Source organism: Pseudonaja textilis, chromosome 8, assembly GCF_049901715.1.
Source record: "Pseudonaja textilis isolate UNSWEBS1 chromosome 8, rPseTex1.2, whole genome shotgun sequence".
Classification (NCBI taxonomy): Eukaryota; Metazoa; Chordata; class Lepidosauria; order Squamata; family Elapidae; genus Pseudonaja; species Pseudonaja textilis.
The window spans coordinates 33,061,211-33,087,539 of NC_141997.1; the positions used below are offsets into that span (position 1 = coordinate 33,061,211).

General features: G+C 38.5%; 1 long non-coding RNA gene across 1 annotated transcript in view; it reads right to left on the minus strand.

Moving 5' to 3' along the window:
• LOC148125169 (uncharacterized) overlaps window positions 1-17,259 on the minus strand; it is a 50,626-nt gene extending 33,367 nt beyond the window's left edge. Inside the window, exon 1 of the long non-coding RNA XR_015744508.1 lies at window positions 17,235-17,259. This is a non-coding gene — a long non-coding RNA (uncharacterized LOC148125169). The remainder of the gene's footprint in view (window positions 1-17,234) is intronic.
• Between the last annotated feature and the right edge of the window lie 9,070 nt (window positions 17,260-26,329).

Genomic DNA, 26,329 nt, shown 5'->3' on the forward strand with positions numbered 1-26,329 from the left:
TTTTCCAGTTTAAAAACCCTATTCTTTGCCTTTATTTTCTGAGATGAAGTATGGATCCACATATATTCTGTTATCCCTAACAGTAACTTTCTGGGCAATCTCAGTCCTTTGGTAGTCATTTTCTTTGTATGAACCCAACTAATGGAATTACATTTTGAGAAAAAACAAGTAAGCATTTTCTCTTATCTGATTCATACTGAGCTGTAATCTTGAAGTCGCAAAAGAATAACTTAGAAAGGTTAAATAAAATCTTTTGCACATCTGATTTATGAAACTCATTGACATGAGCCCACAAAAGTTCAGCTTAACAAAAAGGACATTATTTAGTGACATTAAAGCAGGCACGTCCAACTCTTGACCTAGGAGCCACATGTGGCCCTGGATAGATAGTAATGCAGTTGCACAAGATCATAAACTTTTAACATTATCATGTGATTATATACTCTATGCGTTAATTGTATTATATATTTTATGTGCAGCTCAAGACAATTCCTCATCACTTAGAGTGGCCAAGACAAGACAAACGTTTGGACACCAATGCATTAAAGGTTTCCATTCCAACTGCAGTAATACCACTTGGCTTTGGAGGGCAATTCAAGGGCTGATTGTAATATTTAAAGCCTCATTTAAGACCTGAGATTCTTTGCTGATTGTAATATTTAAAGCCTCATTTAAGACCTGAGTTTCTTTGCGACAACCTGTCCCCATAAGATGTTATGAATTCCTCTGAATCAGAGGCTGAAGAGATAGATCCAGGGGTGGGATTCTACTGGTTTGGACTGGTTTGGGCGAACCGGATGTTAAGTTTTTATTTGGTTCGCCGAACCGGTATTCCACCAACCAGCTGGCCCTGCCCACCCCATCCCTTCCAGAAGTCTCCACGCATCCCATTTTTGATGCAGGTAAGTGCAGGGTCCCTATGGAGGCTCTGGGAGGGGTGAAAATGGACCTTTTGGAAGTCTGGAAATGGGCCTGTTTTTGGCTTCTGGTGGGCCTCCAGAGCCTGGGGGAGGCCATTTCCACCCTCCCAGAGGCCCAGGGGAAGCCTCTGAACCCTTGCGAAGGCAAAAAATGGCCTCCCGGAAGTTCCGGTAGGCCACACCCACCATGGTCATGCCCACCCAGCAATCATGCAGCAAACCGGTTGCTGGGATTTTTGAATGCCACCCCGGATAGCTCCCCAAGCTCTTCAGCTCATTTTTCTCCTCATGAAGTTTCAGATTGTTCATCAACCTTCAAATATTCATTATACAAAAATAATTCAATGAATACTACTTTAACTAATAAGACTAGCAATAATCACCACCACCACGACAACATGCTAGTCTCTTTGACCAATGGCAATTTATATTAACCACTTTGAGGAATTCTGGGTGAGATTCATCAGGTTGTCAGCTTCAGGAGTTGGCAAACAATAGCCACTGAAGTTTATTCAATAGAAAACCAGCAGGAACAAATGCAGGAGGATTCAGATGATAAGGACATGAGACCAGGGTATCGGAGGAACCACCTAATCCCAATGGGACTAACCTGCCCCACTCATTCCAATGGGAAGAGCCTATTTCAGATGTTGTCAGCCAAAGAATTTCAGCTGCTGGGGTCCAATAGAAGAGGTTTTTCTGCTGCACTGTCCTGCCCTCTGGAATATTTTCCTATCAGAGGTGAGATCCATCCCTACACTCCTGGCCTTTCAGAAGAGCCTAAAACTTGACTCTGTTGCTTATTCTGAGCCCTGACACAGGTTTGCTACATTGGGGTAGCTGATGAGGTAGAAAGATTCTCACTCCAAGCTTCCCATCACCTTGGTTTTTAATTTTTAACTTTAAATTTTTAACGTTTTATTCTAATTAGCACTTTTTAAACTTTTTAATATTAATTAGTGTGTAAGCTAACCAATGTCACTGTATCAGTGAAATTTAATTAATCAATAAATAAGGGGCAATTACTGGCAGAGTCCTAGATTGTGTCAGAAGTTTCAGAGACATATCATTAAGCAATGCCTGCATCTGGGCTTCTTAAGAACAGCTGCCAAACACTGGACTCTGTTGGAAACAACTCACCAACCTTGGATCTACGTTCTTGCTTCTTGTTCTGCTCTTTGGCTTTTGGCTTACATTCAGACTAGCTGACTAATTAATTAGGTGGGAATGACAGTCACGGACCATGTTTGCTTCTCCATTGCTGCTGCATTCCATTTCCCTGAACATGTGCTTGGTTGACTCCAACAGCTTGAGTTTGGACCAAACTCTCTGACCGCTGGCGATCAGGCAAGGTCTCACTTTTCTGTGTTTTTTTGGAGCAGAGAACCATATACTTAAATCTTATATATCTGTAAGGGAGGGCTCCCTGGGGGGTCCTAAGCCAAGGGTATGTCATCATTAGGGTCATGGAGACATGCCTTCTGTACTGTTTCCCCCTTTTTTTGGAATAGGTTCAACCTCATGTTTCAACTGGCACAACCGTATTGCACTTAAGAAAGCTATTACGACTTGGCTGCTCCAACCAGCTTGGGACATGATAATGTAACTAAACACTCACAATAAAGATTTGTGTTATTGATTGTAGATCGTTGCTTGTGGTGTGAGATATGAGAACTTTTCTTGTTTTGTACTTAGATGATAGAATAATAGGTTGAAAAGCACCTTGGAGATCTTCTAGTCCAACATAAAATTGTTTATTATTTTAATCTTTTAACTTGCAATTGTAGGCCACTTAAAGTTAGCTCATGACTGAACCAGGCTATAAGACTGAGGAATTAAATAAGTAAGAATAAATAAGGCCTTTTAACATCATCATACAAGTCTTGAATTCTATCATAGATAGTTATTTTCTATAGAAGATATATAATTATCTATATATTATCTATATATACTATAGCAGCATTCCAGTATTTGAGGGGCTGCCACAAAGAAGAGGAGGTCAACTTACTTTCCAAAGCACCAGTAGGCAAGACAACAAACAATGGATGGAAACTAACCAAACAGAGAGACAACCTGGAATTAAGGAGAAATTTCCTAACAGTGAGGACAATTAACCAGTGGAACAGCTTTTCCTTCAGAAGTTGTAGGTGCTTCATCACTGAAAGTTTTTAAGAAAAGACTAGACAGCCACCTGTCTGAAATGGTATAGGGTCTCCTGCTTCAGCAGGGGCATGGATTAAAAGACCTCCATGGTCCCTTCCAGCTCTATTCTGATTGAATAGATGGAAACTCATTTCCCGAATGTCATATGGATCCACCCTTGAAGATTATCTGGAAGCTCCAGCTAGTACAGAAGGATGCAGCTAGAGAATTAGAGGGACATATCTTCTATAGAAGAGTTCAAGCTGGTCTTTGCTTTTGGATAAAGTTGGCAATCAATAATATCTATATGTATTTTATGTAGACATAATCCTGATTATATTGTATTAATGCTATGTTGCTCTGAGGCTATATGATTGGGGCAGGTGTCAAATACTGTAGACAAACAAGCAAAATCCCCAGCTACTTAGGAAATCAATTCATGGGTCTCTCTCAGAGGCCTCATACTGGTTGGTCTCTTGAAAAGCTAAACAAATTTGGGTCTAGTTAATACATGGATAGGAAACCAATGAAAAATCCCAAACCCCACCCAACAAAACAACACTTATGTATTGTTGCCAAGAAAGCAACATGGATGTGCCTTTCAAGTAACCAGAAGGATACCACAACGAAAAGGAAACATTGTAAATTATACTAAACAGCCCTGTTTCTGTATTTCACTGATCTTAGGAAGTCACATGATCATCACTTCTTATGCTCCCTGCCAGTTTTCCATGTAGAAAGTCAATTTGGTAGGTGGCAGGAAGTCAAAGGTTCTGCTCACTTCTGCTGGAATTTTTTGCTCAACTGTTAGGTTAAGGAGATATCTCTGAAATGATGACCCAACCAGTCATGGGTTGTCTAGTACAGTGATCCCAACCTTTCTGGCTCCACAAACGGCAGCCTCTTATGCGGCCTAGGAGTTGGTCTGGTAGATGTGGGAATATTTCTGAGAAAGGAAACAAGTGAACCTAGAAAAAAAGGGGTTTTCTGAAGCTGGGATAGGAAGAAAAATCTGATTGTGAGTTACAAATATGATTACCATTTCAGGGTTCAAGGGGAAAAAAACAGGCTAACAGCACCATGGTGCATTGTGACTTTGCAAACGTTCCATTGCATGCATAAGCCAAATTCCTCTTGAGACAGCTGATCCCCACTGATAAGTTATAACCAGCATTGATAGTTATGTACACAGGGGTATTCTGATCTGCTTTAGCTGATAGGACAATATGAACCTAACATATAGTTATACTTTAGTTATACTTTTAACATATAGTTATACTTTAGGAGTGATACGGTAGCCTAGAGGTGGAGCTCTCACCTCACAATCAGGAGGCTGTGAGTTTGATCCTAGGTAGATGCAGATAATTCTCTCTCTGGACACAATGGGAATATATCAATTGAACAAAACTCCGCATTGGTGACAGGAAAGGCATCGGGCCATTAAAACACTCTGGTAGCTCCATTCAGTTGCTCAGACTCCACCCCATAAGGGATTATGGGGTCATTAAAAGAAGAAGAAGAAGATGATACAGGCAGATTTTATATGTTCTTTCCCCCAAGGATTCAGAGCCTTTAATACCTTTATTTTCCTCCAACTTCCACAAATATTCAACAAGTCTAAAAACGTTCCAGTTATGTCTTGAAAATTTGGCCTGTTGTTTGTTCTGAAAACCTGGGCTGTTCTGAAGTGCTGATCGTAAAGAAATGCTCATAAATTTGGATGCTTTCCCAGAGATGCATTGCTCATAAACAGCGCAGCTCAGCTTTCATAGACTTCCATGGGACTTATTTGGAGGGGGAGTGAATGGTCTGAGGAAGAGCTTGATATAAATGCTTTCCAGAGTGAGTGCATTTAACTGGCAGCCAAGGGGGGAAATCATAATCTCATTGCAATACCGCTGATGAGATGAGAAGCTAAACTGTTATGTGTTAATGGAAGGAAGTGAACAATTGGCTTTGGGGGTTTCATAGGAGTTCAAAATAAGATGTAACAATGAAAATCTTTATTATGCATTTGTGAATATTCAGTTCAGAATATTTTAATTCAAATAAAATGCCAATTGAAATAAAAACAAATTGAATGTTTTTACTCAAATGCAACACACACACGCGCGCGCACACACACACACACACACACACACACACACACCTTTGTCTTCCTTCTACATAAAAGATTCCACTAGAACTTGACCTGACATGATTTTCTGAGTCTGGAACTTTTAAGCCTGGAACTCAACTTGACATGATTTTCTAAGTCAAATTGACGGCTTGAATAGCAAAATTTAAATTTTGTAAGCCATCCAGAGTCACCAATGTGTGAGTTGGGCAGATAAACAAACATACATACAAACAAACATGATTTTTATAGCTCTAATATTTAGCTCTCTGGACTAAACATAGTCATATATGATAGTTATATTGTCTCATGTATTTTTCCCCTTAGATTGTTAAAATATGTTAAATTGTTTACCAGGTATAATTATATTAATCCCAATATATTGTCACTAGCCCATAATGTATTATATAATGTCATGATACAAGAACATGTAATTCTATGCAATGTACTGTATATGTGTGAAGGTACAAATAAGTATGTATGAAAGTTGAAGTGCATAATAATGGAATACATACTATTCAATGCATCTCAGATGTCAAAAAAGAAGACATTGGGCTCTACTAAATGAGGAGCATGATACTTCAAAGAAGACTTGAGAAGAGACAATTTTCACAACTGAAGATGGCTTCCAAAAGAGCAAATAGTTCCAATAGAAGATGTGGAAAAAGTACCAGTGAGACTAGCTGCACTTTTATGGACTACTGATACTTCATTGGAACCTATAAACATGTGTGGGAATTGTAATCCTTTGGAGTCATCACCTTGAAGAAGCAGGCCATGTAAACATCCCAGTTCAATTCACATGCATTTTAAATATAGTTGATGGAGATGGATTTTGAGTTGGATAGTAAGCATGGATGAACTGCATGTGAATCAGAGGAGGTATTCAGCAGGTTCTGACCAGTTCTGGAGAACCAGTAGCAGAAATTGTGAGTAGTTCAGAGAACCAGCAAATACCACCTCTGACTGCAGATTTTATAGTATCCTTCCCCTACCACGCCCACCAAGCCACGCCCACAGAACCAGTAGTAAAAAAAAATTGAATCTCACCACTTCTATGAATACTAAAATTATGCATTTTTAATTGTAAACTGCTTTTGTTTCTGCATGTCCTTAGTCTTTCAGTAAAAAAGAACAAGCACTAGCACTGGTCTTCATGAGATTCATGAATCTCCTTGAAAGATCTATAATAAAAACATAATAATCTGAATCTACAAACTACGAAGGGTTGATCACTAAAAAATATTGCTTACATCTATCTTATGCATCCCAATATTCAATAGTGAAATAGAATGCACTAGCAGAATGTGTTTTATCCCCCCACTTCTATTGTTGTACAGCCTCTTAATTGTGCCATCCCATCAGTTTGCAGAGTTTTACTAATATGGACTTTAGAGTTTTCACAGTCCATTACACTGGTGCAATCATAATTATTGCTTTAAAGGTCAAAATTAAAGTTAAGTGTTTTCATCAGCCTGTTTTTCCACATTTCCAATATTGTGGGTAGATAGGTGGGATATAAATAAACAACAGCAGGATTCTTTTCTACCTTTCTTTTCAACCCTTTCCAAACTATTGCTCCCCACCCCCTTACCAGGGGATTATTGGTTTTGAGTTCCCTGTCTGAGCCCAATTGAGATTGCAATGTTTTCTTCCTTGGATCCTTTGTTTGCATTCACCTGTTGGGTGAGGAAAGATAGACAAAGGACAGTTGGTTCATACTGTAATTATTTTTCAGCCCTTCGAAGTAGACCAGACTAGAAAACCAAAATTAAGAATGCTAGTATTACTATCATTCCTAGGTTACAGTAACTGGTTCTTGTAAGTCTAAATATGCTTCCTCGCCTTCCTTCATCTTTGTGAGAACTAGGTCAGGTCAGGTTTGAGACACTATTTCAAATTACATTTCTGTCTCAGACTTAAATTACTTTTATATGGCCATAATTTTGGTTCTTTTCTCCTGTACCTCACTGTTACATTATAGTTTTAAATAAACAAGACTTTCCTTTGTTGAAAGGCGTCTTAAAATGCCTTTCTTCTGAGGATTCGATTTTCCTGCTGGGAGAGCTCTGGTGCAAGGATACAGACTACTGCTTGAAAGCTGGTTCTTTTTAGTTTTCAGGAAGGCGAGAGATAGCAAGAAGTCTGCATTCCTGGGGCTAGCTAGCTTTGTATAATAAACCCCTGATTTTTATACTTTTTTCTCCTTTTGTGTGTGAGTGCTTGTGTTTGTATTTCTTAATGTTTTAAATCCTGTCAGGGGTTGTCTTCATTTCCGCCGGAGGGTAAACTCCGCGGGGTGGTTTAATTGGATTATCAGTTTCATCCTAATGTTTTCTTATATTTGTTTTGTGGCAATCTCCTGTCTGCTATGGAATTTATTTCGTATCTTTTGTCTATTTGTTTTGCTGATTTGGCATGACCTGTTGTTTGTAAGGGATTTCTTTTTCTTGTTTCCCTAGCTTTCTTAATTACTTGGTTTTTGTCTAGGGGGCTTCTTTCAATACCTTTTATTAAATCTCTTTTCCTATGCAAGTTTGTTTTATGGCTGTCCTGATGTTCCCTTTGGGCTTTTCCTGCTTGGGTGTCACCACTGTCCTCATGAAGTTCCCTTTCCACACCTGTACAGAGGTCTTTCTGTTGCATAAATTTACTCTCCAAATGCAAGGAGATGGAAGAAAAATTGCAGAGGGAGCAAAATGAATTCTACCTATCACACCAAGCTAGCATGTCATTACAACACTGGAGGAAAACTATGGTGTTTTTAGGATTTATGCCCTGACAGCAGAGTCCTTTCGCCTTTCAATCTTTCCCTACAGGTAGTCCTCAACATATGTCTGGTTTCTTAATGGCTGTCCAAAGTTACAACAGACCCTGGAAAGATACTTGCGGCCCTGTTCAAAAGTTACATTGGCTGCAGTTCCTGAGAGGTGGGTGAGGAGTAGTCTGAGTCCTGTGAGTCACTGAGGTGGATGGATGAGCAGTTGGCAAAGGCCTAGAAGCTGTAACTGCCATTTGCATTAGTAGCTTCTTTAGGCTCCCTGGTGGGACTGAATGGTTAGCTTGGGAACAGTCTCTGACCTGGGGGAATCCCAAAGGACAGAGAGTGGAACATTGGATGCCTCAGGGCAGGCCTTGGGAAGCTCCGAGTAGGTGGGCATGGATCTGTGCTAGGCCTCCAAGGTCCTGCGTACCCCACAATCACCCAATGCTCCACTTAATGACCTGCACATTTGTTTCATGATTCATTGGGGAGAGCAAGGATGGAGGTTGTTGTAAGGTTTGATGCTTCACTTAATGACTGTTGTAACCTTCTACAATGGGTGGGTGTTGTGGCCTGTCAGCGGCCAGCAGAGCTGGCAGCAGATTCGGACAGTGAGGAGGTTGGGGAGGAACATGGGCCAGTCCTGGAGTCTGGGGAAGGCTCTGCATCGGAGGCAGAGATGGGGCCAGAGCCATCTGACAGTTATCAGCTGCCTTCAGAATTGGACATAGGTGAGGCAGAAAGACAGCTGGAACCTATTCCCAGTGTGCGCATGCACAGAGTTGCCAGATGAAGGGAACAGCTAAGGAACAAGGGTTGACTTGGAAGTAAAGCCATAGGTGGATGGGGAATGGCCCCTCCCATAGGGAATAAAAGTGGAGTGAAAAGGGAGTGGGGTTTTGCAGGAGACAATTAGTTCATTCCTGCATTCTTGCCAAGTATTGTGGCATCTGAAAGATAATTGGCTTGGCCACTCTCCAAGCCTGCTAAAGGTCTGTAATTGGGAACTATCTTGAAAGGCTGGCCGGGACTTTGCTGGAGAGAAATTCACTGTAAATTAAATAAAAGGGGTTTATTAGAATGAAGACTCAGCTTCGTGATGTTGGGGAAGCCTAGGTCAGAACAGTGGGCTCCATTAAAGTCATAAGTCCAGGACTACCTGCCTTCTCTCCTCACCTGCCCTCTTGCCTACCTTTGAGCAGACTATGAACTAAAATTACAGAAGCTGTCCAATGCAGGTAGTCCTCCACCTACAACAATTCATTTAGTGACCATTCAAAGATACAATGGCACTGAAAAGAATGGCTTATGACCATTTTTCACACTTTATGGCCATTGTAGCATCGCCATAGTCACGTGATTTGAATTTGGATGCTTGACAATGGTTGCAGTGTCCTGGGGTCATGTGATCATATTTTATGATCTTTTGATATGCAAAGTCAATGGGGAAGCCAGATTAACAACCGTGTTACTAGTTTGACTACTACAGTGGTTCACTTAACAAATGTGGCAAGAAAAGTCATAAAATGGGGCAAAACTCAGTTAACAAGTTTCTTACTTGGCAACATCAATTCTGGGCTCCATTGTGGTTGTAAGTCAAGGACTACCTGTACTGACTGATCTTAGATTAGGTAGGATTGAACTTGGTTAGTGGTGTGTTGGGACACCAGAAGATCTCAAAGAAATCTCAGGACTGAGGCAAAATTGAAAAAAAATAATTGTTTTCTTGAGGTGATTCATATCAAGTTCATATTGCTGTCAAGAAAACTACATAGATATTTCATGAAGTCTCTACTTTTTATTGAACTAAATATGTTATATTAATCAAAATTTATTGTCCCTAAATATGTTATCAAAGATTGAAATCTCCTTTGTTTCTGTTGCTGCTGCTCTTCTTCTTCCCAGGTTTTATTTGATTTCTTCTAATCTATTTAAGATTCAGCTTATTATCTGCCAGCTAATGGGAGAAAGAAAACAAACAAACACATTTGTCCTTAGACAGACTGTTCCACTCAATTCCGCTGTGCTTCACTTCCCTTAAATGTTAGAATGAGCAATGGTTGCCCCTCTCCCACAACCCAGAGTTTTTCTTAGTTTTACTTTTCACAAAAATCTTCCTGTTTCTTTCTTTTTAAATACCTCCTAAATGTGCATTTGCTCTCTTTATTCATGTCTTTATTCAGGTCTTCTCTGAACAACATATACTTTGCCTCACCATCAGTCCTTCCAGGAAATTTGGGAAACCATAAGGACAAGCTTATTTCTCTCCTACCGCTATTATCTTTTCTGACCCTCTTCTTAATTCCCTATAATGGCTCTCTGTGCCACTGTACTTTAACAGCAAGCTTTCAGTCTCTGTATTCAGGCTATGTCAGGCTTTTTGTTGGCCTCACTGCTGAGCCATTAAGAGGAGCTTGTGGGACACAGCGTTAGGCAAAGCTTTTCCTTGCACTGACCTCCTTGAATCCAGAGTTTTCTTGAAAAAGAATATGTGCTGGGGTTGCAGGGAGAGAGAAAGAGATGGACAAAACAATCATTACTCTGCAAAGAATTGAAACACAAACTGCAGGAGGCTAACATTAAATGTGAACGAATTTAGCATATCTGTCAGGTCTGCCATCTTCTTCAGCTGCTTCGCTTTACTTTATTGGCACCCTGCCATAACTGGAAAGAGGTGGGGAGGAAGGAATTTGGGGAAGTTAGAGAGAAGAAGACGGATGAAAAGGGGGGCGGGAATCATGTTGACAGAAACCAGAGGTGTCAAACTGGAATAAGCCAGTCGTCAAGGATGCTTGGCCTGGGAAAGGAATGCTAAACCACTCCGAGAAGCACCTGACATCAAAGTGATTCCCCAAAATCACAATGGGATGCCATTGAATACTGTTAAAGTGGCCAAGCGGGGAGGGCACAGGAAGAAGAATTGGTAACCCTTTGCATGGGGATACTTCACTTTTGCTTCAGACACTAAACTTTAGTAAAAGAACCTATTACTTCGACCAAATGGAGTCAAGTGTGTTTCTTTCCTAAGGATCCAGCTGGGTCAGGCCTGACAATATCACAATTGCCAGAATAATTGTTAGAGACCTCACGTTTGTGCAAAGGTCTCTTGGGGATGTATATACTTACTGCATATATTTGACTTTTTTTTTCTTATATCCATTCTGTGTCATACTACTAAGTAAAAATATCCCAGGAGAAGGCACTAGTAGGCCATTTTTGTGTTGCTGTCATGGCAATGAAATCCCCAGGCATAAAGCCTAGCTCAAAGGAAATTTTTTTTTTTAAAGCTTATTCCTGACATAAATTTCATTTTCTGCTAGACCATTGGGGTCTTAGAAGTTCAGATGTAAAACTGTGCATTTAGTTAGAAGGAGAATTCAAACTGTAAAATCATTCTATTTTAAATCATTTTATAGAATTGTTGAACTTTGTAACATTTCCATCAAATATAAAACCTTATCCAACCTAATTATTGAACATTTTCTACAGAATGAATTATATACTTTAAGAATTAACAATAAAATTTAACAATTAATATAGGTTTAATAATAGCAATTGGATTTCCAGTTTCCAGTTCAAGCTCACAATCACTGTTGTTCAGTGATTTGTACAATCACTGAACAAGAGATTGCTAACCAATAAGAAACCATCAATAAGATGCACCGTTTTCTCTAGATGTAATATAAAGTGCAAATTAAGTACATATTTATATTTATATTTCGCTGAATTTCCATTGCTGCATACATTTAATCATTTTATCAATCCTATTCACCACAACTTACAAAAAAAGCCGCAGCAAATTTTCTGAATTTTTCACTTTTAATTTGATCTAGTCTCTAAATATTCTACCTTCTTTCTGTAATTCCTTTTATCTGCTCTGCTTATTTGGAGACATTGAAACCAGTGAAATGTTTCTTACTGCGACAAAGAAAAACTCTCAAAATGTTCATATTTGTCTTATTATTAATCAAACCTTGGAGTTCATATGAGTTATTATATTTCATATTCATATTCATGAAAACAAATATTTAGTATGGAAGCAAAGGGGAAGCCTAGACTAGTTCTTTTTCTATGTCTATCCCCTACTTTTAATGCACTGTTTATAACTAAACAATCTTTCATAGATTGTGTATTTCTATTTGTATCAAAGTCAGAAGCTATCAGGAAGGCTACCTCCTCTATAAAGATAATGTATCCATGTTATAATCCAGTCTAAAATCTGAGTTAAACAGCTAGTTGGATAATACAATTCAAAATATGATAGTACCAAACTGCCTTGTTCTTTCAAGTCTGGTCTAATTTTTCAAATTATTTCTGTTGGAGAAGAGCAGGTGCAGCTGGGAGGCAGAGTTAAGCACATACTCAGTTTTGAGTCCTTGCATTCCCACTGATTAACATTAGGTGCAAAAAATCAGATCATCCATAAGGTTGCAGTACAGAAGATTTATTTAAGCACAAAAATCTGGTCAACTAAAGTTCAATACTAATTTGCTGCCAGATAAGGGTCAATGGAATTCAGAAGGGGTTGGACTTGGAATGCATGTTGGAATTAAGGATTCTAAACTAATGACACATTAAACTCCAACCCCTGTTCTGCCTGCTCTTCTCCTATACTTTTGTCCTTCTTCTGCATATTACAGGAATTATTACTACCACCAAGGATATTTTTTCTATGCTTACTAACTTCAATTGTAAATTAAAAATAACCATTAAGTCATATGCCTTGTTAGTAGCCAACATTTTTATTGATTGCCATTTTTATGTGAACTGCAACCTATTGTACCTTTTCTGATTCTTATAATAGGGAATAGGGTATTTCTTTATTTCAGCTAAGAAATATAATTAGCAAACATTTTGTCCAAAATAATTGCTCTGAGAACTATGCAGTTAAATCATTTTCAGGGGGGAAAGGGCTTATTACTTTAATTCATTTCACAGTAGCAAATTTTTATGGGCTATTTTTCTGCATTTATTTTGAAATTCATGTTGTGCACCTAAATTATTTGAGTAAAATAGAGTGAATGGCTATAGGTTCAACACAGTGTTTAAACTTGGACAGACATATTGGCTACCATATTATAATAACGCCTTCCCACAACATTGTCAAACTATTTACAAAGACTGTATTATTATTCTTTTCATCCTTCCTATTACCTATCTCCTCCCACTTATGAATATAACCTTGTTGATTGTATCTTTACAATTTATATTGTTTTATTTGTTTCCTAGTATTATTTGATTGTTTATTAGTAATCTATGACTATCACAAAGTGTTGTATCTTATGATTCTTGATGAATGTATTTTTTTCTTTTTATGTACACTGAGAGCATATGCACCAAAGATAAATTCTTTTTGTGTCCATTCACACTCGGCCAATAAAGAATTCTATCTATCTATCTATCTATCTGTCTGTCTGTCTGTCTGTCTGTCTGTCTATCTATCTATCTATCTATCTATCTATCTATCTATCTATCTATCTATCTATCTATCTTATCTTATCTATCTACCTTTATGGAACTTTAATAAAGATGTCAAAGAAATATTACCTTTTTAGTTTCTCGATCACTGAGAAAAAGTAATTATTCAAGATGTATGGGGACCCCCAAAATAAAACAAAGTAAATGTTTGCAAAATACAAATTACTTTGTAACCCTCCACCCAATTTCACCTTTTAGAATCTGCAGTTGGGTTTCTGGATTCTGAAATTACACTCATCCACTAATCATCCAAGTCAACACTAGAGATTAAAACATATGGACATTTAAGCAAATGATATCTATCATAGCTGAGAGAGAAAAGTGGATGTCAAAACTCTCTGATAAATTTATCAACCCTTTGATGTATTTATGACAAATACCAGGCTTTCAGTTCTGGTCTGATATTGTTTCCTTATTATAGATTGAGGAAGGAAGATTTGAGTTTTGAGATTCACTGAACATTCAGACAACCTAGGGGTTAGCCTAGAAAGTCCTGTCTCCATATTCACTTAAGCAATATATGTCAAATAAAATTTGATTGGTCTGTTTGGACTAGGTGACATTTTTTTAAAAAAGTAAAATATCCCAGTGACATCTGATTGACCAACCCCATATGGTAATTTATTTAAAATGGTGTTCAAATATGAGTTTTGGATATGGTTTTCTTTCATTATTGCTCCCCCAGCACTAGAATATAGTAATATTAATTGTATCTATCCCAATTCAACAATCAACCCAGAATTCTCACTGAAGACACACGACCAGCCTCAGATTACCCTGCTTTGGACATTATGCCAAGATCCAGCTCTCTGAAGACAGCTCTGAGATTGGGAAAGGTGGAAGGGAAAAGAAAAAAAAGGATGACCAGCAACAAGTGAATAGATTAAGTTACAGTGGTGATGATTGCACCATCAGGAAAAAAAAACTGAAAGACCAGATCAGGGACAAATTATTATGCAAAAAATAATAATTCTATCTATGTAGTCACTAAGTGTTGACAATGACTTAATGGCACCTAATCAATCAATTTAACAAATATCTCAGGAAATCAGTAGAAAACAGAAGGAAACTCAAGAGGGTTAATATCTTCCAAAGTTGATTTAATAACATATTTGAATATATTTCCTAATTATTTAGTTTGGATGAATATTTTGATCAGTGCCAAGTCTCTTTCTTCAGTTGCATTTCTTCAAGATGTGGCTCAGGTAAAATCAGATATAATTTGCTGGATTAGCATTTCCAGTGACTGAAAATGACTAGATGGAATTATCACAGCAGTAGGCAAAGATAGAGGAGAAAAGCTCCTTTCTTCGTTGGAGTTAAGCCAGCTAAATGAAGATTTTTGGTGCTGCTTACTTCTCCCTTAGTTTTATCTAAGTTAGGGCTTAACTTTACTTACACAATTACTGGCCAATAAACAGCTTCTTGAGGGGAAAACTTCTCCTTAAGTTATTGTTATAGGTAGTTCTCAACTTACAATCCTTCACAAATGAAGGGAAATATACATGTTGCAGGATACTGTTGCAGGATCCAGTCTGACTCGGTCACTATAATCAGAGATTTAATCTTTCAAGCCTTTGGACTTGTGTGAGAGTCCATCTTTGGTAGTGGTAGAGTCTATGACAACTCACTGCCATCAACTTGCTTCAGCCAATTTGCCATAGGATAACTCGCCATAGCCAACTCACCACAGGGCAACTTGCCATGGGACAAGAGTTACACTAAAATCAAAGAAATCATGGAATAGAATCATTAAAGAAAGGATGCTAAAGGAAGGACAAAATGAAAATTGAATGACAAAAATTAAGATATTTTAAAAATTATTTTAAATAATTAAATTGAATTTTTGAATTGTCCCGCATCAACTTTCAGTAGAGTTGGCCATGGTGAGTTCTCCTGTAGCAAGTTGGCCATGGCAAGTTGGCTATGGTGAATTGGCTGGGACAAGTTGAATGTGGTGAGTTGGCTACCACGAGTTGCCCCATTTTGTCCTCAGAGAACTTCTCTCTCTTTCTGTCTCTCTCCTTCCTGTTACAACCCTTCATTGAATGACAATTGAAAATCATGGCAGTCTTGGAAAAAGTGACTGACAAATTGCTCTTATGACCATCACACCATCCTCATGGTCACATGGCTGCAATTTGACTGCTTGGCAACCAGCTTGCATTTACAACCTATTGTCATTGCATGATTGCCATTTGCAACTTTTATCTCTGCCTTCCAACAAAAAACACCCATCAGGGAAGTTGGGTTCACTCAATGTGACTTAACAACCACCATAAAAATTATCATAAAATTGGATCTGACTTAATTTATGGCCACATCAAACTTGTTGGAAATTCCGGTCCCAACTTTGAAGACTCCCTTATAGCCACACTTAAGAAAGGGAGGTGTAGCAATTATATTTGATCATTACTTCTCTGACTATATTTGGTTAGGGAGAGCCGCAATTCATTTTAAGCGAGCAGTGTTATTAAACATCACAATGATTATATATAAGATGGTAACACTAAAAAGGAAAGTGTTGGAAGGACAAACCTTCATCAAGCCCAATCCTTAAGAAAAATTTCCAAATACAATACATGACAATCTTGCTCTTTTGCTGCTGGCAGATCTTATTAAAACAGGGCTGAAATTGCACAGGAAACATAACTTGTTAAACAGACAGAGATAAACATTATCATCTGTACTCCAAGATATCGCATTTGCCTGTAGCAGTTCCATCGCACACCAGTGTCCTAAGTAAACCAGAAAGTGATTTATCTGAAAGGATTGTCTTCCCATTAAAGCAAATTTGTGCAAAAAAGCATATTCCGTCAGAAATCTCAGTAACGTTGCCATTCAAACTAGCAGGGAACGAAAGTCTCTTCCTCCATTAATCAGGACAATCAAACTCTGCTACAAAAAACTGCCCAGTATTTCAGATATGAAGAGTTTAAGGGCCATTTGACGTAAAATATTTTTTCCTTCATGGGAATAATTTCAGGAGAGCTGAGCAAAACAAGTACCCAATGGAGAAAGGTAGGGAAGATGTTCAATTGAGCTTGGCTTTTACATCTGTCTGCCTTTGCTGAGTTTGTTTATAAAAATAGATGAGGAAAACTCAGCTTAACCTCTTTTCTCATTGGAAACTATTATTTTATGACTCTTCTGCTTCACTAGCTATAATTCAGAATCACAGACATGAAATTTAGAGGCCTGGGACAGTAAAAATAATTTGTGTTGATAATTAAGACCAACAACAGATAGATGATTAATTTAGCAGAGCTTTCCCCCTTTTTATCTCATCTTATTTATTTTATTTGAACCCCACCTTTATTATTTTTACAAATAACTGAAGGCAGGGAACATATCCAACATACCTTTCTTCTCCTCTTTTCCCAACAACAACAACCCTGTGAGTTGGACTGACCGGTCTAAGGTCATACGGATAGCTTTCATGGCTAAGATGGGGCTAGAATTCCCAGTCTCCTGGTTTCTAGCATGATGCCTTAACCACTAAACCAAACTTATCAACTATACAATTTCTTGTGGCTATTTCTTTGAGATTCCCATTTCTATATGAGAAGGGAAGAAAAAATCTATAAAAACAAAGACAGAGCAAAATAAATATTTAAAAACATTTGAAAGTTATAAACAGTACTTCTAGGAGGTATATAACACATGTAATATTCTTTATTTTTAGGGACAGCTCCAAACTTCCATCAATGCATCCAGCATAGTAGTAACTAGAAAGCTTGGGAAATCACATTAGGAGGACTTTTAAATGGAAAAGGGCAAAAAGATCACAAAAGAAATAACACTGAGAACTTACCATCAGTCATACTTGTGGGCTGATCAACTAGGAAAGCAAAATGATGTGGTGAAATAGAGTCGGGATACCAGCTGTTCTGATGATAGATACTTTGGCAGAGGTTACTAGGCAAGCTAGAGGAACATCTTGACTCTTGAGTTGAAGCAATTTCTCCCCAAAATGGAACTAAACTTGTTGCCTGATAAGCTAAGAACATTCCAGAAGTCACAAATTCCTCTTAGTTAATCCAGACAAAAGTTTAATATTTTCCCTCATCGCATTTCATTTGGCTGCATAGATTCATTTCGCCAGAATCTCTTCTGATTTAGCTTTTAGAAAAAAAAAATTCTTTCCACTATTTATCTAATTGTAACAAATACATTTTCTGAACTGTTTATTTATATAACAACTTTATTAGTAGGCCTCACATTTAAGACAGGATCTACCAGGAGTGGTTTAGACTAGAAATCCAGGGATTGCTGAGTCCTTTCTTAACCATAAAGGCTAGCTTGGTGTCCTTGAGCCAATCCTTCTTTCTCAACCCAACCCATCTCACAAGATGGTTGTTGTTGGGAAAATAGGAAGAGGAAGGTGTGTTGGATATATTAACTGCCTTGAGTTAATAAAACTAATAAAGGTTAAATAAATAAAAAAGCCAATAAACAAGAGAAGAATATATACCATCTTTATAATGCTAGGGCAGACGGTCTAATAAGTCAATAAAGGACATGTGGCCAAACTATAGGGCAATTTTCTCATCTACTTTGTTTCATTGAATGTATTGGCATGGGTGGCATTTATTTTATTATTTAGGAGCACTCAGCACTGAAGGGGCAACACACAAGAATAACCAAATCATGAAACAATATTGAGTACTGGCATGCTCAGGCTGAGCAACAGATTCTAAGGGAGATAATAAATAATATATATCCATTGCAAATCAAATTTCTCTTTCTGAATAGATCTTAGTTTGGCTTAGACAGATCCACCAGCCACCATATTACTTGGACAATGTTGTTGACCTCCCATTTGAGTGCCTGCAATGTGTAGGCCTGCTTTTGAGAACCACTGGAAACTTTATTTGGCCAAGAATGACTGATCGATAAACTGAATTGATAGACCATCTAATTGCATAGATTTGTCATCTGCGGTGGCTGCCAGTCCATTTCTAACCCTGGTTCAACTTAATTTTCCACAGAAACAAGGAATGTCTACTTTCCTATTTACTAAGAACTCCCAAATTCCCAGCCGAGCACCTAAAAGAGAAAAAGCCTCTCTGCCATACTTTTATTATTACATATATATTACATATATTATATATTAATATATTATACATATAATATATTGCATTCAACAAGTTCTGCCCATCCTTTTTCCAAAGTGTTTTCAGGACAATGATGTTCAAGAATATTGATGCCATTATTATTTTGTGTGACTTACTTGTTGTGATACCAGTCTGTATTCACAACTATGCCAGCTGACTTCCCAGAATGAAAATACACACCAGTTTGTCTCACAAAACCTATGATGACACAGAGTTAACATTGGCACAAAGTTAACACTGATAATCAGTAGGAGTCCCTTTATTAGCTCCAACTTTGCCCCTAATGTCCAGGTTACCTTCTGGCTGGAGAAAAACTCTCCCAGGAACAGCCTTTGACTACAGAGAATCAAGTCCACAACATGGTCAACAAAAACTGTAACTATATGTCCAATCAAGCCAAACTGAGGTAATTAGTTTGGCAGGGCAGGAGCAAGAACTCTAGATGTGAAAGTACGACAAATTCACATGGTTGGAAATACAACAGGAACACAGATAAGCAAAGACAACACAGAATAAAGTCATGTTTGCTCCCAGCAGCTGCCACAGTCAGCATTCAGTTCTTTTAAACTTTCATTCCCAGTTGTGGCTAATGAAGGGAATCAGGGCCCTTTCCTTCCCCGTAAGCCACACAACCCACGTTGCTCTCTTCTCCATTCTACCCTTTGTGCCCTAGGATGAAGAGGTTCTACCTCTCTCCTGCTCTTCCCAGCCAGACTTTGCCCTTCCCCAGCCTCCTCCACAGCCAACAGAGCCACGCTTCCACTCCCTGTCAGCTGTTCGTCTTCCTCCTCAGATTCAGACTTTGACAGGGGCATGACAAATCCAATGTCCAGTGTTTTCTAATCACATTGCCATGCTTTTAACCTTTCATCTGAGCAATATTTGGACATGGGTTTGGCACTTTTTAAAAAATAGAATGCTAAGCCCATGTTTAAAAGGGGCTTAACTGACACAACCAAAGGTGTCAGTGAGCACCTCCAAGGCTGCATCCCATTATCTGAACATTCTGACAGGTGGCAAAATCTGCTATTCAAGGTACTTATCTAGTCTCATTCAGCCCTATCCATGACACGTTCAGGAGAGAAATTGGTGGCTGTTTTTCCCACTGGCAGGCAATGCTCAATATGAGAGGAAATAAAGCAAACAGAACCCGCCAATCATTTTTTTTTTAATTTGTACCTTATTAAATGTGTTCTCTTGGTTACTGAAACAGAATAGGACTTTGACTTTGGGGGCAACAAATTTTATGCCAGCATATTTTTCGGATGGCTCAGAAGCTATACTTCAATGCGGCCATGTGTTGGGTCCATACACTGAAAGATAAGAATCCTCTTCTATGGGACGTATTATATTACTTATAAAAAGTCACATGAAGTTGATGTTGACGAAGTACAGTGTTGATTCAACTGACTGGTATGGATGCATTTGACTGTTGAATGATTTAGTATTTAAATGAAATTAGTTCTCTGAGTGTCAGAGGGAGAACAAATGTTTTGAGCAATGTATACATTAATTATTTCATTGACATGAAGAATGGCCTTAAAAATCCCACTAAATCTTTTTGTTGATTTGAAAATGAACTATTTTATTAAAGGAGGGGAGCTTTAAAAACTTGACAAATTTTGCATGTAGTTTCAACTTCCTGCTAGAGATTTCAATAAACAGAAAGCTTACCAGAGACCATTTGTCTTGCTGAAAGACCATTCGTCTTATTGGAACATAGTGGATTGTTGTAAAATGGATCAGAAATCTGTCTATAGATCTGTCTACATTTCTCCCACACACACTCAGCCAGGTGGCATCTATTTATCTGCTAGAACAATCCCCTACAATCGTGAAACTTTGGAAGAGCTTGAATGCCATATGGCAAAGTGAAGATCTGCCTAATACATAAATCTAACTAAGCAGACCTTTCCTTCAAGCTGTTGTATATATGTCTGGATTTTTTTTTCTTTTCCTTATTAATGTATTCTACTCGTTGTTTCAAACATCTGGGCTTCACAATGAGGATACTGCTCATCCCACAAAGATATTCCAGTCCTCTATTTTCTGCATCATTGACTTTGAATGTCTAAAATGGTATTTTGCTGCTGCCTCACAGCTATCTTTATGAGACATGAGAGATATAAAATGGAAAATGGAACGTAAGTATGGACAAGGTGGATGTTTGGGGGGGGGGGGCGTGATTTTCATCTTCAGTGTTGCAATGAAGGGAAAAATATTTTGATAATAAAACTAAGCATTAAAAGTGGTAAATTAAGCTGGGTTTGTGAATGGGTACATCGGTATAAACACAAGAAGAGAGCTAGGCATGTGTATTGTTTGGCATGTGTATCGTTTTTACACATGCCATTAAAACAAACAAACTACTACATAAATTGTGGGTATACATCAGACAGATATATCCAGAATCAACTGGGAAGAAATTATACTGGCCCTGTTCCTCTGTAGATAATTTCATTTATCTCACTATACTTATTACAAGACGTGGCCAGATGCAACACCCCTAAACTAAAGACAACTAATTTACAGGATGTATTGTAAGCATGTTCTGAAAGTGCCTTTCTTCCAGCTTTGAATTATTACATATATAAAATCTTATTCTTCTATTTTCACAATCATATTGCCAAAAAACACATTTCGTGTATGGCTTCCACTTTGGCTGAGGTTATGGCTTACAGCTTTTCCTATTTTATTCTTTTGCCCAATGGAATTCTGTACAATTAAATCCCATCTCAGGTTCGGCATTCTGTTTGGGTTACCTATTTCTCTGGAAGATGCCCACTATATTTGTGTAATCCTTACTATTCCGTGTTGCCTTCGTGCCTCATAGCAATCAGCCCATTTTGCCTGTTTTCTATACTTTCAGTGTACAGTAGAATAAGTTAAATTGACAATAAGTTAAATTCAATGTGACAATAAGTTAAATTCTGTTGTTCATTCACCATTTCTCAGGTCTGTATTTCTTTTGCTTCTTTGTTATGTAATTTCCAAAAAATTGTGCTTTATTGCTGCATTCAGTCAGAGTATTTGCCAATTCATTATTTTTCAATGTTTTTATGCTCCTTACCCCTTCATACTCTGCTTTAAAATTCTGACAATAACAGCCAGATCTTTTTTTTCTTTTTGTTTGTTTTAATTGGTTTTATGGTTATTTGCTACCCACAGTCACTGGCTTGAGATGAGTAGCTATACAAATTGAATGAATGAATGAACAAACAAACAAACAAATAAACAAACAAATGCTTTCCTTCTATCTTGAGATGAATTCCATGTCTGCAACCCCCCCTCCCCCAGCTCCCTGTGATGATTCCCCGTGGATGCTTCACCAGATACCTCTACAGATGTCAACTTCGAGGAAGATGAACCAGTTCCAGGCACATCTGGAGGGGAGTTGGTAAGTGGTTCCAAGCAGCTATGTGAGACTGATTTAGCTGAAGCACAGTTGCAGCAGGACAGCTCTGAGGCTTCAGGTGGGGAAAACATGCAGCTGAAGCCGGACAGTGAGGAGGAAAAGGAACTGCCTTCTGCACTGATCCAAGAACCTGTAGGACAGAGAAAAGGCAGGAGCAGAGAAGGTCAGCTAGATTACTCACAAGGAGAAAGCATTGCCCTTCTTGATGGGCTGCACCAGAAGCTGGCTATTTAACATAGCAGACAGAAGGAGGTGATGCTGGGAACAATATTCACGTTTCCTTGCGGTATGTTCTTGCCTTGAACTTTGGTTGGCGTCTCTTCAACTGTTGCCTTTGCTTTGAAACTTGCTTTTGCCTAGTGGAATGGAGGATTAGTGTTGGCTTCATTTGAGCAGCCTGAGGAACTCATTGTGGTTGGGCTGGTGTGGGCAGAGGGAATTGCTGGGGAATACCAATGCAGGCTCGGATATCTTAATAAAGACTCCTTACACCATGCTGTGTGGGTGTGTGAGTGGGACAGCACACTCCCTGATTTTTATACCATTATTGAAAAATACTGATCATATGGTGCATGACCTCATGATATCACTTGAAAAAAATTTCCTCCTCTTACTGGATTTTTGCCTTCAAGATTTTTGCCTCCCCAAACCCAATGAACCACTTTTCATATTATAGCCTTTTCCACCTATTATTGCTGAGAGAATCTCAGCCACATCTGGAGGCCATTCCTGGTACATGGCTTCAGGAATGATAGTAGTCAGACATAGAATTCATTTGTGTGTGTGTGTGTGTGTGTGTGTGTGTGTGTGTTTCTATGAAAGTAGGTATGGCGTTTCATCTTTAAAAGCAAGCATAGGGGAAGACATGTGTGGTGAGCTAACAAACTTTTCATTTCAGATCTTGTAAGGGTCTTTCAAACAATGGCATAGAAACTTTCATCCACATCCTGACCCAATTAATGCATAATTCATTTTTAGTTTGTGTTTTGGCTCATTATTTTTCCATTGGCTACAATGAGTCTCTTTCCAGCTGTTTGAAGAGCTCCTTAATATTTCTGTTTTATATGCAGTGATTTTTAAAAATACTCTTAACCATATTTCCTCAAGACCTCTTCAACTGAATACCACTATCAACTAGTCCTTCATTATCCCTCAGGAAATCTTTTCTTTGCCTTGTGTTTCTTTGCTTAGTATTTCTAAGTTTTTCAGATCTAAAAAAGAAAGTAGTAGGAAAGATGCAGCCACTGTAGACTATTACATGGAAATGCCGGATTACAAAACCCATCCTGAATAATAGATTGAAATAAATTATCAGGATTCTCTTCTACGTTCATGGAGCTCCATCCAAGCTGGTGGGGTTGCCATGACAACTTGAGCTGGCTCTGTCTTCTCTCACTTTAATCAAGCTTTTTCAGCAGCCTCAAGCAGGAAGCTAGACCTTCTGTCAGGTAGGTGAGCAGCTGCTTTGGTTTTATTCTTTTACTGTCCCTTGGAGTCCTGTTCTACTTAGTTTGGAGTGCCTGGTCTACATTATGTCAGTAAATTGTCAATTGCTCCTTGGGGCAAGACATTGTGGTTGTATTTAATCCTTAGACTATTTTATTTCTGTCAACTTTTTTTTTTCCTTTGATGATGGCTTTGGTTAAAAAAAAGTGAACCAGTGGTGGTATGCTACTGGTTTGAACCGGTTCAGTCGAACTGGTAGTAAAAAGAAAAAGCCTCCAACGATCGGCTGACAGGAGAAAGAAGAGAAAAGCACAGGATCGGCCCTCCCATCTGACCCTGAGCTTTTCTCTTTGTTATCTTCTCAGCTGATTGGCGCTGCAGGCCTCAGCTGGTGTGGGGAAAGCTGCGCGTGTGCATTAGGCAAAGCATGCCCACCAAGCCATGCCTACCGAACTGGTGGTAAAACAATTTGAATCCCACCGCTGCAATGAACAATTAGAAATGCCAAAACATCTTACTGCTATCCTATGGTGACCTGACCCTTTTTTTGGATTCCCTTGGGAATTGAAAGCTCCCTGTGGACCACCTTACAGTAAAAGTAGCAGGATGATATGATGTCACCAGAATTTCAACAGAGAAAGAACCAAAAAGGAGTAAGGCCAGAATGTATTGAGAGAAGAGGACTAGTTGATAATCATTCAGTAGTTTGCAAGGTATAATTTTAAAAAATCTACCGACCATTGCATATTAAAAAGAAACAGAGCTTCAATAACACCCGCATGAGCTATTCTCCAAAGCACCTGAAGGTGGGACAAGACGCAGTGGGTGGAAATTAATCAAGGAGAGAAGCAACCTAGAATGAAGAAGAAATTTCCTAAGAGTTCAAACAATTAATCAGTGGAACGACTTGCCTCCAGAGTTGTGAGTGCTCCAACAGTGGAGGTTTTCAAGAAGAGATTGGGTGACCGTTGGTCTGAAATAGTATAGGGTTTCCTGCTTGATCAGGGCTTGGGCTGGAAGGTGTCTTCCAACTCTGTTATGCTGCTATGATGAATAATCAATTCATTCAATTAGGAGAAGAAATGTAATTATAAGATTTTATTCCTCATTCTCAGTTAAAACATAGAAAACTCAAAACAGCTTAAAAACAATTTTGGAAACCAAAATGGAATATAATTCAGCAGGAATCAGAGGTTTGGAAAACATTAAAAAAAATTAAATTAGTCCTTCACCCCAGTTTATGTAGATTAGGATTTTTGTCCCATGTCTCCCCCCACCAAAGAATAACAATAACAGAGCATGAAAGAACCTTGGAGGTCTTCCAGTCCAACCCCTTGCTCAATTCGAAGACCCTCTAGCATTCTCTACAAATGGCTATCTAATCTCTTCTTAAAAACCTCCAGTGATGGAGCACCCACAACTTAATCAGCCATTCCACTCATCAATTGTTCTCACTCTTTTGTTGTCCTGAATATTCCTCAAACATATTCCTCCTCCCCACCTTTTCAAGCAAACAGGTCTTGGGGGTGGGATAGAGTTTTCTAAATCAACAAGTGTGCACAATCTATTTAGCAGTGTTCAAATATTGAGACATCATTCTTGACAGTTGGACAGAGCAATTAGATGGTTCAGGCTAAGCTGCCTTTAGCTGTCTTCTCAGCATGACGGAAATGAACAACAAATATTCCTGATTTCTGTTTTTGTTCTTGTGTGTGTGTGTGTGTGTGTTTTAAATTATGCCATTAATCACACTGGAAAAGTACATATTTTGGCCACTGTAACAGTCAAGCTCTACCTGTTGGAGGTTGGAAGAGTTGAGAAGTCTACCGTGAAATTTTTTCCTTTGGTTATTACAACCTTCTACAGAGCACGGATGGTATGGCTTCAAATTATAACTTTACTGCATTTCAGAATATGATAGTTTATAGGTACAGCAATCAACTGCTTGCACTCTTTGTTAGCAAAGAGAATCTTTTATCAAAGAGCAGACTTGATTTTTCTCTTAATGCTAACCCCCCATAGTGGCTATTGATAATGGTTGCTTGTTTACATTCTTTGATTCCTGTGATCTTGTTCAGATAAGTCCTGGAATTCACCAGACATTCATTGACCATTGAGAACTATTCCTTTTGATTAGGTTCTGATATTTGAACTTTCCAGTGTTAGAAACAACCAATTGCAGAAGCATCAGGGCTACAGGAAGAGACTTTGATGTCACATACCCGACTTTTCTGATCAGAGGTGGCTGGCTAGAATCTAAATATTGCAAAACACATATTCCGATCCATATTTTGTGAGAAAAATGCACATTTAAATAAACACGATAGAAGGACAAAGAGGATTCAAACCTGCTGAATATCCCTCTCTGTGTTACAAATGGTTCATTGGCGCCAAGTGCTTGTGGGAACAAATTAGAGAGAAAGGGTGAGGAAGGCAAAGAGCTTCTCAGAACATGGCTGCAGCCCAATGTTTTGTCTCGAGCCAAGTGACATTAATTACTCTGTGACAAGGACTTCAGAATGTATGGGTCTTGTTTTATTGTGTTTACATTAATTTATTTTGAGATGATTTCAATTCCAGTAAAACTATCCTCTTTTCCCATAGGACAGATGCTCCTAAAAACCCTAAATCAGGGGTAGGGAAACTTGACTCTTTTATCACTTATGGACTTCAACTCCCAGAATTCCTGAGTGAGCCATAAAGGTTCCCCAACCCCGGCCTAATGGTTTTTCAGTTGTGAGGGAAATCAATTTTTGACTTGAATGGGACTGTTTAATATACAAATGTAGGACATATAAAGAATGTATAATATATTAAACAGTCCCATTCAAGTCAAAAATTGATTTCCCTCACAACTGAAAAACCATTAGGCCGGGGTTGGGGAACCTTTTATGGCTCACTCAGGAATTCTGGGAGTTGAAGTCCATAAGT